This window comes from Ascaphus truei, unplaced genomic scaffold (assembly GCF_040206685.1).
Source record: "Ascaphus truei isolate aAscTru1 unplaced genomic scaffold, aAscTru1.hap1 HAP1_SCAFFOLD_2696, whole genome shotgun sequence".
Taxonomy (NCBI): domain Eukaryota; kingdom Metazoa; phylum Chordata; class Amphibia; order Anura; family Ascaphidae; genus Ascaphus; species Ascaphus truei.
The window spans coordinates 16161-29908 of record NW_027455639.1 but is presented as its reverse complement, the minus strand read 5'-3'; the positions used below and the strand labels follow the sequence as shown (position 1 = coordinate 29908).

Here is a 13748-nt window from a genome sequence, read left to right as displayed (position 1 = left end):
ACGAGATTATACAAATAACAGACAAAATATGGACACTTACTTAAAGGGTTAGGACAAGAAAGTCATCAGGATCCAGGATGGGCCATTTCTTCCATAATTCAGTTTCGGATGTTGACATCACAGCAATACATGGAGATCATACATGAAGACACGAAAGACATTTGAGTAAGGGGTGACTCTGACTTATATACCATTTCAACCCTTCTCTTGCACTCAAGGCGCCGAACTGTCCTAGCAAAAAATCTCTTTGAAGGAGATTTTGGCTTCCCTGTAAGTGTGAAGACCGACACTTAAAAAACACTCAGCCCCTTTGTTCTTGCCCTTAGCATAAACAATCAGGACAGTTAGCCTTTGATCACCGGGCTATGCTTATTCTTGCAGGATGCTCTTCCTGCCCCTATTTAACATAACAGATGGAGTCTGCATTTGTTCAGAGCAAATCCAAAACCCCATATACATTTTAATACCTACACATATTAAACTACACGGTTCTGGTAGATCCAGCGGGTCTCAAACTTTCCAGACCATAATGCCGGAAGTGGTACACTATAGGGTCCAAATTTCAGCCCGCTAACGACCTTCGGAACCGGAGTTATACAAATATCACATAAAACCGTTAAATATTTTATTATAAAAATCTCCGCTAAAAAGAAATCTCAGCGTTTCACTAAATCCCCATTGAAAACAACGGGCTCCGCCGCCATGGGCTTCAATGGAGCAACTCCGCCGTTGTAGTCAATGGAGTTTCCCGCCATAGACTTTCAATGGAGGAACCGCCACCATTGAAGTCTGAGAAAATCCACAAATCTTTACCTTCGTCCATACTCCGTCTGGTTGGTCTGAGGGGGCTGGGAAGGGGCATGCATTAAAGCCGGAACCTTGGCTATATGCCACCCAAAATCCCATCCCTTTGGTCATTTCAGAACCGGAGATATGGACTTACACATTTCAAACATTTTTACACTTAGTCGTTTTTTCGCCATGCGGCTTTTCTCCCATTGGAATCAATGGCCGGCGCCGCCATTGACAATGGATGGCGCCCGCCGCCATTAGATTCAATGGTGCGACCCTCCTTCTCTGCTTGACCCTTTACGGGGGTCCTTCATTCCCGGACCCGGTGTGGATCGTGTGTGGGGGTTCCTAGGGGTTAGGGACAAAAAGAACTTTATTCCCAGGGGCACTAGAACCCAAGATTCCCACGCCAATTGTCGTTGAACTTGACCGTAGTGATTAAACTCTTTTCAAAGACATTGTATCCGCTTTTGCGGTCTGCGGTTTGGATGGCTGCCAACCTGTTCCTCGAGGCCGGCGTTGAGGAATCTCCATTGAAGTCAATGAGCCCACAATGGGAAACCGCCGCTCCTCCTCTCGGACGCCACCTGCTGGTCGTCGCTGGAAAACAGGTCCAAAACCGCTACTTCTGCCATTAGAAAGCATGGAGGCTCAATGGCGACTTATGGACGGCTGCAAAATGGAGCCTGAAAAGGCGGGAAAATTACACAAAGGGCTATAATCAATAAATTAACATTAACCCCTTCCCTCCCGCATCAACCCTAGTGTAGGTGTGAGTGCAAACACCAGGATAACACAATACATTTACACAGGGAATAAACCTTTGGATACTGAAGCAAGGTAAAAACACATTACTGGACCTCAGTCCAGTTAACCCCTTGCTTCCCTGATGAGAGTAGAGGGTGGCCAAATGGGGGTGTAACCCCTTTAATCCCGGGCCAAATCATCTCTATCATGACACCCTTCTCTCTAAGGACCTCTCTCCTCTCTCCCTCTCTCCTCTCTCTCTCCCCTCCCATTCTCTCTCCCCCCCCTCTCTCCCTCTCCTCTCTCTCCCCTCCCATTCTCTCTCTCCCCCTTCCCTTCTCTCTCTCCCCCTCCCCTTCTCTCTCTCTCCCCCTCCCCTTCTCTCTCTCCCCCTCCCCTTCTCTCTCTCTCCCCCTCCCCTTCTCTCTCCCCCTCCCCTTCTCTCTCCCCCTCCCCTTCTCTCTCCCCTCCCGTTCTCTCTCTCTCCCCTCCCGTTCTCTCTCTCTCTTCCCTCCCGTTCTCTCTCTCCCCCCTCCCGTTCTCCCTCTCTCCCCTCCCTTTCTCTCTCTCTCCCCCCTCCCGTTCTCTCTCTCTCTCTCCCCCCTCCCGTTCTCTCTCCCCTCCCCGTTCTCTCTCTCTCCCCTCCCCGTTCTCTCTCCCGTTCTCTCTCTCTACCGTTCTCTCTCCCCTCCCCGTTCTCTCTCTCTCCCCTCCCGTTCTCTCTCTCTCCCCTCCCGTTCTCTCTCCCTCCCGTTCTCTCTCTCTCCCGTTCTCTCTCTCTCCCGTTCTCTCTCTCTCCCCTCCCGTTCTCTCTCTACCCCCCTCCCCTCCCGTTCTCTCTCTACCCCCTCCCGTTCTCTCTCTCTCTCCCCCCTCCCGTTCTCTCTCTCTCTCCCCCCTCCCCTTCTCTCTCTCCCCCCTCCCCTTCTCTCTCTCTCCCCCCTTCTTTCTCCCTCTCCTCCCTTTTCCCTCCCCCTCCCCTTATCTTTATTGGCTCACTGATCAGGACAAAGTGGGAACATTGTGAAGAAAATACTTTATTGATGGGACTCTGAGGCCCCAAAGGGAGGTGCTGTGTGAATATTTCCAGATAAACAGGCAGCGGGATCTCTGCTTTTAGCACAGTTACGTTAATGGAGACGCTCTATTGGTGGGTGGGCACATTAACAGGACCCCTTTACCTTGCCCCCCCCGCAGGGCGTTGTCCGGGCCGGAGGAATTTATTTCCTATGTGGGAGCCGATATCCTGAGAGGCGAGCAGCTCCAGGACGATAACTGCGGCCTGAACCGGTCCCTGGTGAGTCCCCGAGTGCGTGTGACCCGGGTACTGGGTAATATACAGTACTGACCCCGAGTACTGGGTAATGTACAGTACTGACCCAGAGTACTGGGTAATATACAGAACTGACCCCGAGTACTGGGTAATGTACAGTACTGACCCAGAGTACTGGGTAATATACAGAACTGACCCCGAGTACTGGGTAATATACAGAACTGACCCCGAGTACTGGGTAATATACAGAACTGACCCCGAGTACTGGGTAATATACAGTACTGACCCCGAGTACTGGGTAATATACAGTACTGACCCCGAGTACTGGGTAATATACAGAACTAACCCAGAGTACTGGGTAATATACAGAACTAACCCAGAGTACTGGGTAATATACAGAACTAACCCTGAGTACTGGGTAATATACAGTACTGACCCTGAGTACTGGGCAATATACAGTACTAACCCTGAGTACTGGGCAATATACAGTAGTAACCCTGAGTACTGGGTAATATACAGTACTAACCCTGAGTACTGGGCAATATACAGTACTAACCCTGAGTACTGGGCAATATACAGTACTAACCCAGAGTACTGGGTTATATACAGTACTAACCCAGAGTACTGGGTTATATACAGTACTAACCCAGAGTACTGGGTAATATACAGTACTAACCCGAGTACTGGGTAATATACCGTACTAACCCAGAGTACTGGGTAATATACAGTACTAACCCAAGTACTGGGTAATATACGGTACTATCACCGGGTACTGGGCAATATACAGTACTGACCCCGAGTACTGGGTAATATACAGTACTAACCCAGAGTACTGGGTAATATACAGAACTAACCCCGAGTTCTGGGTAATATACAGTACTAACCCAGAGTACTGGGTTATATACAGTACTAACCCAGAGTACTGGGTAATATACAGTACTAACCCCGAGTATTAGGTAATATACAGTACTAACCCCGGGTACTGGATAATATACAGTACTAACCCAGAGTACTGGGTAATATACAGTACTAACCCAGAGTACTGGGTAATATACAGTACTAACCCTGAGTACTGGGTAATATACAGTACTAACCCAGAGTACTGGGTTATATACCGTACTAACCCCGGGTACTGGGTTATATACAGTACTAACCCAGAGTACTGGGTAATATACAGTACTAACCCAGAGTACTGGGTAATATACGGTACTATCCCCGGGTACTGGGTTATATACAGTACTAACCCAGAGTACTGGGTAATATACAGAACTAACCCCGAGTACTGGGTAATATACAGTACTAACCCCGAGTACTGGGTAATATACAGTACTAACCCAGAGTGCTGGGTTATATACAGTACTAACCCAGAGTACTGGGTAATTTACGGTACTATCCCCGGGTACTGGGCAATATACAGTACTAACCCAGAGTACTGGGTAATATACAGTACTAACCCAGAGTACTGGGTAATATACGGTACTAACCCAGAGTACTGGGTAATATACAGTACTAACCCAGAGTACTGGGTTATATACAGTACTGACCCCGAGTACTGGGCAATATACAGTACTAACCCTGAGTACTGGGTTATATACAGTACTAACCCAGAGTACTGGGTAATATACGGTACTATCCCCGGGTACTGGGTAATATACAGTACTAACCCAGAGTACTGGGTAATATACAGTACTAACCCAGAGTACTGGGTTATATACAGTACTAACCCAGAGTACTGGGTAATATACAGAACTAACCCAGAGTACTGGGTTATATACAGTACTAACCCAGAGTACTGGGTAATATACAGTACTAACCCCGAGTATTAGGTAATATACAGTACTAACCCCGGGTACTGGATAATATACAGTACTAACCCAGAGTACTGGGTAATATACAGTACTAACCCAGAGTACTGGGTAATATACAGTACTAACCCTGAGTACTGGGTAATATACAGTACTAACCCAGAGTACTGGGTTATATACCGTACTAACCCCGGGTACTGGGTTATATACAGTACTAACCCAGAGTACTGGGTAATATACAGTACTAACCCAGAGTACTGGGTAATATACGGTACTATCCCCGGGTACTGGGTTATATACAGTACTAACCCAGAGTACTGGGTAATATACAGAACTAACCCCGAGTACTGGGTAATATACAGTACTAACCCCGAGTACTGGGTAATATACAGTACTAACCCAGAGTGCTGGGTTATATACAGTACTAACCCAGAGTACTGGGTAATTTACGGTACTATCCCCGGGTACTGGGCAATATACAGTACTAACCCAGAGTACTGGGTAATATACAGTACTAACCCAGAGTACTGGGTAATATACGGTACTAACCCAGAGTACTGGGTAATATACAGTACTAACCCAGAGTACTGGGTTATATACAGTACTGACCCCGAGTACTGGGCAATATACAGTACTAACCCTGAGTACTGGGTTATATACAGTACTAACCCAGAGTACTGGGTAATATACGGTACTATCCCCGGGTACTGGGTAATATACAGTACTAACCCAGAGTACTGGGTAATATACAGTACTAACCCAGAGTACTGGGTTATATACAGTACTAACCCAGAGTACTGGGTTATATACAGTACTAACCCAGAGTACTGGGTAATATACAGAACTAACCCAGAGTACTGGGTAATATACAGTACTAACCCAGAGTACTGGGTAATATACAGTACTAACCCGAGTACTGGGTAATATACAGTACTAAACCCGAGTACTGGGTAATATACAGTACTAACCCCGGGTACTGGGTAATATACCGTACTAACCCCGGGTACTGGGTAATATACAGTACTAACCCCGAGTACTGGGTAATATACAGTACTAACCCCGGGTACTGGGTAATATACAGTACTAACCCCGAGTACTGGGTAATATACAGTACTAACCCCGGGTACTGGGTAATATACGGTACTAACCCCGGGTACTGGGTAATATACGGTACTAACCCCGGGTACTGGGTAATATACAGTACTAACCCCGGGTACTGGGTAATATACAGTACTAACCCAGAGTACTGGGTAATATACAGTACCAACCCCGAGTACTGGGTAATATACAGTACTAACCCTGGGTACTGGGTAATATACAGTACTAACCCTGAGTACTGGGTAATATACAGTACTAACCCCAGGTACTGGGTAATATACAGTACTAACCCCAGGTACTGGGTAATATACAGTACTAACCCCGGGTACTGGGTAATATACAGTACTAACCCCGGGTACTGGGTAATATACAGTACTAACACAGAGTACTGGGTTATATACAGTACTAACCCCGGGTACTGGGTAATATACAGTACTAACCCCGGGTACTGGGTAATATACAGTACTAACCCCGGGTACTGGGTAATATACAGTACTAACCCCGGGTACTGGGTAGTATACAGTACTAACCCTGAGTACTGGGTAATATACAGTACTAACCCCGAGTACTGGGTAATATACAGTACTAACCCCGAGTACTGGGTAATATACAGTACTAACCCCGAGTACTGGGTAATATACAGTACTAACCCCGAGTACTGGGTAATATACAGAACTAACCCCGAGTACTGGGTAATATACAGTACTAACCCCGAGTACTGGGTAATATACAGAACTAACCCCGAGTACTGGGTAATATACAGTACTAACCCCGAGTACTGGGTAATATACAGTACTAACCCAGAGTACTGGGTAATATACAGTACTAACCCCGAGTACTGGGTAATATACAGTACTAACCCTGGGTACTGGGTAATATACAGTACTAACCCTGAGTACTGGGTAATATACAGTACTAACCCAGAGTACTGGGTAATATACAGTACTAACCCCGAGTATTGGGTAATGTACAGTACTAACCCCGAGTACTGGGTAATATACAGTACTAACCCGAGTACTGGGTAATATACAGTACTAACCCCGGGTACTGGGTAATATACAGTACTAACCCCGAGTATTGGGTAATGTACAGTACTAACCCCGAGTATTGGGTAATATACAGTACTAACCCCGAGTACTGCGTGCGGGTGCAGCATAGCACCGGGACACCCTGCCGCAGTATGGGCCGCGCTGACCTCCATGTTCCTCCTGCAGCTTTCCTTGTGCGTGTACTCTGTCCTGGGCGTGCTGAAGCGTGCGCGCTGGCCCAGCGACCCCGAGGAGGCCAAGTCTGGGGGGTTTCTGGTCGGCTACTTGTCGAGCGGGATTCCCATCTACCGCAACCCCTGCGCCGAGCAAGTCCTGAGGGTCCTCGAGAACCTGTTTGTACTGGTCAGGTGCGTGTCCGCTGGAGGGGGGGGGCGTGTCTGCCGGGGGGCGTGTCTGCCAGGGAAGGGGTGTGTCCGCAGGGGGGGGGGTGCCTGCCGGGGTAGGGGTGTCCGCAGGGGGCGTGTCCGCTGGGGGGCGGGTCTGCCGGGGGGGGGGGGCCTCGTGTCCTACTGACCTCTCCTGAAGCTGCTTGAGCTGTGACATGGTGTGTGTGTGACATGCTGTGTGTGTGTGTATGACATGCGGTGTGTGTGTGACATGCGGTGTGTGTGTGTGTGTGACATGCGGTGTGTGTGTATGACATGCGGTGTGTGTGTGTGAAATGCGGTGTGTGTATGACGTGGTGTGTGTGTATGACGTGGTGTGTGTGACATGCTGTGTGTGTGTGTGTGTGTGTGTGTGTGTGTGTGTGTGTGTGTGTGTGTGTGTGTGTGTGTGTGTGTGTGTGTGTGTGTGTGTGTGACATGCGGTGTGTGCGTATGACATGCGGTGTGTGTGTGTGTGTGTGTGTGTGTGTGTGACATGCGGTGTGTGCGTATGACATGCGGTGTGTGTGTGTGTGTGTGTGTGTGTGTATGTATGACATGCGGTGTGTGTGTATGACATGCGGTTGTGTGTGTGTGTGTGTGTGTGTGTGTGTATGACATGCGGTGTGTATGTGTGTATATGACATGCGGTGTGTGTGTATGACATGCGGTGTGTGTGTATGACATGCGGTTGTGTGTGTGTGTGTATGACATGCGGTGTGTATGTGTGTATATGACATGCGGTGTGTGTGTATGACATGCGGTTGTGTGTGTGTGTGTGTGTGTGTATGACATGCGGTGTGTATGTGTGTATATGACATGCGGTGTGTGTGTATGACATGCGGTGTGTGTGTATGACATGCGGTGTGTGTGCGTGTGTCACGGGAGAAGCATTTAATAACACATTTATATTTCGTGGATCCTGATTGAGCAGAACAGGTTGAGCAAAATAAACTGAGATTTATTCCCTTGATAGGCAAACACACGACAACTGCAGAATAAACTTAATAATTACACTCACGGGTAGAGAAACAGAGGATAATGTCCAGAAAGGTGCAAAGCACCAGAAGATTGTCTTTCAAAATGTAGTCCTTTTGCAAATTGCCAAATAAATAGCCAGTCCAATCCTTCTGTGAATGTGCAAAGTCTTTTCTGGTTTTTCGGGGTTCGGTCTGGATCCCCAGGGCTAACGAAATCCTGAAGCAGGGCAAGTTTCCTTGTTGCGATGTTTTTAACCCCTTGCGTTCTGGAATCGTAGCCGCTGTACTTAGGTCTTATCCGCTTGAAGAAATCAGGTAGCAACAACAGCAACAACACAGGAATGAGGGGTACAGGCCTTTTTAAGGACAAGGACCTGTGAAGTGTTACATTAGCCTCATCCCATTGGCAAGGAATTACCTTCCTCCTATCAGAATCTGCCAGGTCACATGGGCAAATCCTACAGCCAGCCCAGGTAACTCTGAGCATGCTCTGTAAGCAGCTTGGTAGCACTGCTAAGTAAAAAGGGGCCACTCATTTCTGGGGACGCAATGTCTGGAGTTTGGTCCCAAGGTGTGAAATATCCAGGATGAGTAACAGGATCTGCTACTCAGAAACATCCTGATTAAGTGACACTTTAAGAATCTGGGGTCTTTCATCTATGCATAACATTTGTTCCTTAATGCATTACAAAGGCAGGCAGAATACAACCGCATCCTGCCGGTACATTTTAACTGCACCAGAAAGGTACTTCATCAAAAATATATGTTTCCCTTATGACAAAGTTATATTTTTAATATGTGTGTTCTTGGGGTGTTACACTGAGGCTGCACCCCAAAAATCAAGGTGCTGGCTAACTCCGTTCCTAAATTAGCAGTCTTAATGGAAAGGCCCCTGTTATTCAGCACTGCAGGTAGTGACTAGCCTGCAAAAAGTGGACAACAATGCATATAGGGGACAATGGTACAGGGGAACAGCATATAATATTAACCCCTTCATCCCCAATACGAAATAGGGGTAACCAGCCGAGCCCACTGCCTTTTTTAATGCGCTGATTACCCCCATTTTCGCCACAGTGTGTGTCTGACATGCGGTGTGTGTGTGTGTGTGTGTGACACATGCGGTGTGTGTGACACATGCGGTGTGTGTGACACATGCGGTGTGTGTGTGACACCTGCGGTGTGTGTGTGACACATGCGCTGTGTGTGTGTGACACATGCGCTGTGTGTGTGTGACACATGCGCTGTGTGTGTGTGACACATGCGCTGTGTGTGACACATGCGCTGTGTGTGTGTGACACATGTGGTGTGTGTGTGTGACACATGCGGTGTGTGTGTGTGACACATGCGGTGTGTGTGTGTGTGACACATGCGGTGTGTGTGTGTGTGACACATGCGGTGTGTGTGTGACACATGCGGTGTGTGTGTGTGTGTGACACATGCGGTGTGTGTGACACATGCGGTGTGTGTGTGTGACACATGCGGTGTGTGTGTGTGTGACACATGCGGTGTGTGTGTGTGACACATGCGGTGTGTGACACATGCAGTGTGTGTGTGTGACACATGCGGTGTGTGTGACACATGCGGTGTGTGTGTGTGTGACACATGCGGTGTGTGTGTGACACATGCGGTGTGTGTGTGTGACACATGCGGTGTGTGTGTGTGACACATGCGGTGTGTGTGTGTGACACATGCGGTGTGTGTGACACATGCGGTGTGTGTGACACATGCGGTGTGTGTGACACATGCGGTGTGTGTGACACATGCGGTGTGTGTGACACGCGGTGTGTGTGACACGCGGTGTGTGTGACACGCGGTGTGTGTGTGACGCGGTGTGTGTGTGACCCCCGCGGTGTGTGTGTGACACACGCAGTGTGTGTGTGTGTGTGTGACACACGCGGTGTGTGTGTGTGTGACACGCGGTGTGTGTGTGTGTGTGTGTGTGTGTGAGACACGCGGTGTGTGTGTGTGTGACACGCGGTGTGTGTGTGTGACACGCGGTGTGTGTGTGTGACACGCGGTGTGTGTGTGACACGCGGTGTGTGTGTGTGACATGCGGTGTGTCCCCCTCTCGCTCTTTCTTTGCATACAATCCGCCTCTGGCCCTTATCCCCGTGTTCCCTGTGCCGTGTTCCCTGTGCCGTGTTCCCTGTGCCGTGTTCCCTGTGCCGGTGTTCCCTGTGCCGGTGTTCCCTGTGCCGGTGTTCCCTGTGCCGGTGTTCCCTGTGCCGTGTTCCCTGTGCCGTGTTCCCTGTGCCGTGTTCCCTGTGCCGTGTTCCCTGTGCCGTGTTCCCTGTGCCGTGTTCCCTGTGCCGTGTTCCCTGTGCCGTGTTCCCTGTGCCGTGTTCCCTGTGCCGGTGTTCCCTGTGCCGGTGTTCCCTGTGCCGGTGTTCCCTGTGCCGTGTTCCCTGTGCCGTGTTCCCTGTGCCGTGTTCCCTGTGCCGTGTTCCCTGTGCCGGTGTTCCCTGTGCAGGTGTTCCCTGTGCCGTGTTCCCTGTGCCGTGTTCCCTGTGCCGGTGTTCCCTGTGCCGTGTTCCCTGTGCCGGTGTTCCCTGTGCCGGTGTTCCCTGTGCCGGTGTGACACGCGGTGTGTGTGTGTGACACGCGGTGTGTGTGTGTGTGACACGCGGTGTGTGTGTGACACGCGGTGTGTGTGTGACACGCGGTGTGTGTGTGTCCCCCTCTCGCTCTTTCTTTGCATACAATCCGCCTCTGGCCCTTATCCCCGTGTTCCCTGTGCCGTGTTCCCTGTGCCGTGTTCCCTGTGCCGTGTTCCCTGTGCCGGTGTTCCCTGTGCCGGTGTTCCCTGTGCCGGTGTTCCCTGTGCCGTGTTCCCTGTGCCGTGTTCCCTGTGCCGTGTTCCCTGTGCCGTGTTCCCTGTGCCGTGTTCCCTGTGCCGTGTTCCCTGTGCCGTGTTCCCTGTGCCGTGTTCCCTGTGCCGTGTTCCCTGTGCCGTGTTCCCTGTGCCGTGTTCCCTGTGCCGTGTTCCCTGTGCCGTGTTCCCTGTGCCGGTGTTCCCTGTGCAGGTGTTCCCTGTGCCGTGTTCCCTGTGCCGGTGTTCCCTGTGCCGTGTTCCCTGTGCCGGTGTTCCCTGTGCCGGTGTTCCCTGTGCCGGTGTTCCCTGTGCCGGTGTTCCCTGTGCCGGTGTTCCCTGTGTCGGTGTTCCCTGTGCCGTGTTCCCTGTGCCGGTGTTCCCTGTGCCGGTGTTCCCTGTGCCGGTGTTCCCTGTGCCGTGTTCCCTGTGCCGTGTTCCCTGTGCCGGTGTTCCCTGTGCCGGTGTTCCCTGTGCCGGTGTTCCCTGTGCCGGTGTTCCCTGTGCCGGTGTTCCCTGTGCCGGTGTTCCCTGTGCCGGTGTTCCCTGTGCCGGTGTTCCCTGTGCCGGTGTTCCCTGTGCCGGTGTTCCCTGTGCCGTGTTCCCTGTGCCGTGTTCCCTGTGCCGGTGTTCCCTGTGCCGGTGTTCCCTGTGCCGTGTTCCACTGTGAGCCGTAACCTGGCTACACACGCAGGATACCCCTCAAACGCCAGCCACACGCAGGATACCCCCTGACACGCCAGCCACACGCAGGATACCGTCTCAAACCAGAAACTCACACGCAGAATACCGTCTCAAACCAGAAACCCACACGCCAGCCACACGCAGGATACCGCCTCACACCATTAACTCACACGCCAGCCACACGCAGGATACCGCCTCACACCATTAACTCACACGCCAGCCACACACAGGATACCGCCTCACACCATTAACTCACACACCAGCCACACGCAGGATACCGCCTCAAACCAGAAACTCACACGCCAGCCACACGCAGGATACCGCCTCAAACCAGAAACTCACACGCCAGCCACACGCAGGATACCGCCTCAAACCAGAAACTCACACGCCAGCCACACGCAGGATACCGTCTCAAACCAGAAACTCACACGCAGAATACCGTCTCAAACCAGAAACCCACACGCCAGCCACACGCAGGATACCGCCTCACACCATTAACTCACACGCCAGCCACACGCAGGATACCGCCTCACACCATTAACTCACACACCAGCCACACGCAGGATACCGCCTCAAACCAGAAACTCACACGCCAGCCACACGCAGGATACCGCCTCAAACCAGAAACTCACACGCCAGCCACACGCAGGATACCGCGTCAAACCAGAAACTCACACGGCAGCCACACATTGGTTCATTTGAATAGCGCCGGGCCCCTCTCCATCATGGCACACGCCGGCATATTGAGCAGTCTGTCTCTCCCTAGAACACACAACAACCTGTACCTCCCGGAGGTGATGGTGAAGATGGGGGCGCACTTCTCCAAGGCACTGGGGATACTGGAGGTGGAGAAGAATTGCATCCTGGGTAAGATCATCCCCTCTTCCTTATTGCGGTGAGAATGGGGATGAGAGAGCCTGCTCCATGCACACAGCACTGCTATTCCCACGTGGCTGTCACCGTGAGAATGGGGGTGGGAGAGCCTGCTCCATGCACACAGCACTGCTATTCCCACGTGGCTGTCACCGTGAGAATGGGGGTGGGAGAGCCTGCTCCATGCACACAGCACTGCTATTCCCACGTGGCTGTCACCGTGAGAATGGGGGTGGGAGAGCCTGCTCCATGCACACAGCACTGCTATTCCCACGTGGCTGTCACCGTGAGAATGGGGGTGGGAGAGCCTGCTCCATGCACACAGCACTGCTATTCCCACGTGGCTGTCACCGTGAGAATGGGGGTGGGAGAGCCTGCTCCATGCACACAGCACTGCTATTCCTGATTTGGATAATTTTGATCAGATGAAAACATCTACAGAGTATCTGTCCCCGTCCAGATTATTTTCCTACGTAGGTAATGCGTGCACTGAGAAAAAATCACGCTGACACACGTTCAGTATGATAATGTCTGACTTTATTCCTACAGACCACGTTCATATATAGGGGCTGCAGTGGGGGATTGTATGCAAAAGGAGCTCTTTCAGGTCTAAAGGTTGTGTGTAAATACACATGTCAGTATCTCATTGGTTCTTGTTGGGTCTTTTCCTTGTATGGTCTTGTTGTTGCAGTTTATGGTCCTGTTATTGCAGGTTTTTTGGACACATCAGCATTTGAGGGGAATTCCTCGGTGCCATCTTCCTTACTTGAAGGGAGGGGTAACTGCGGTAGCCATTTTGAGTAAGGAATCATAGCAAAGTATTACAGATGAAGAAATAGGCATTTTATCCAATCCATCACAGTCCCCCCTAGAAATGTCTATTTCTGAGTCTGTCCCTAGATATGTACTAACTCATCTGTCCAGATGTGCCTGGGAACTCTTTTGTGCTGTACGTTAGACGAGTCATGGCTTGTCCACGACCCCCCTTGCCACAGACTTTGCACATAAGGAAGTCAGATGCTGTCCCTATGGATTTATACTATTGTACTTAACTGGGAGGGACTGTAACGGAGTAAATGGACCATCTTCCAAGAGTGGAGTATCATTATCTGACTGCAGAAAAAGGGTAGGAGTGCTATTGTCAACAGCTTTGGTCATGAATTTTTTAAAACATGGGAGAACACAGCAGACAATAATCACAAACAAAACAAAAATAATAACTATTGCGATGCCTATTTGGGCAAGAATCTTTTGCTATCCCGTCTTTCCTTGC

The 13748-nt window shown here is 50.4% G+C and overlaps 1 long non-coding RNA gene across 1 annotated transcript; it reads left to right on the top strand.

The window, feature by feature from the left end:
* The first annotated feature begins 2543 nt into the window (after positions 1–2543).
* LOC142481475 (uncharacterized) lies at positions 2544–12465 on the top strand. Its single transcript, XR_012795797.1, has 3 exons — positions 2544–2836; positions 6930–7111; positions 12369–12465. It is a non-coding gene; the product is annotated as an uncharacterized LOC142481475 (long non-coding RNA).
* Positions 12466–13748: the final 1283 nt, after the last annotated feature.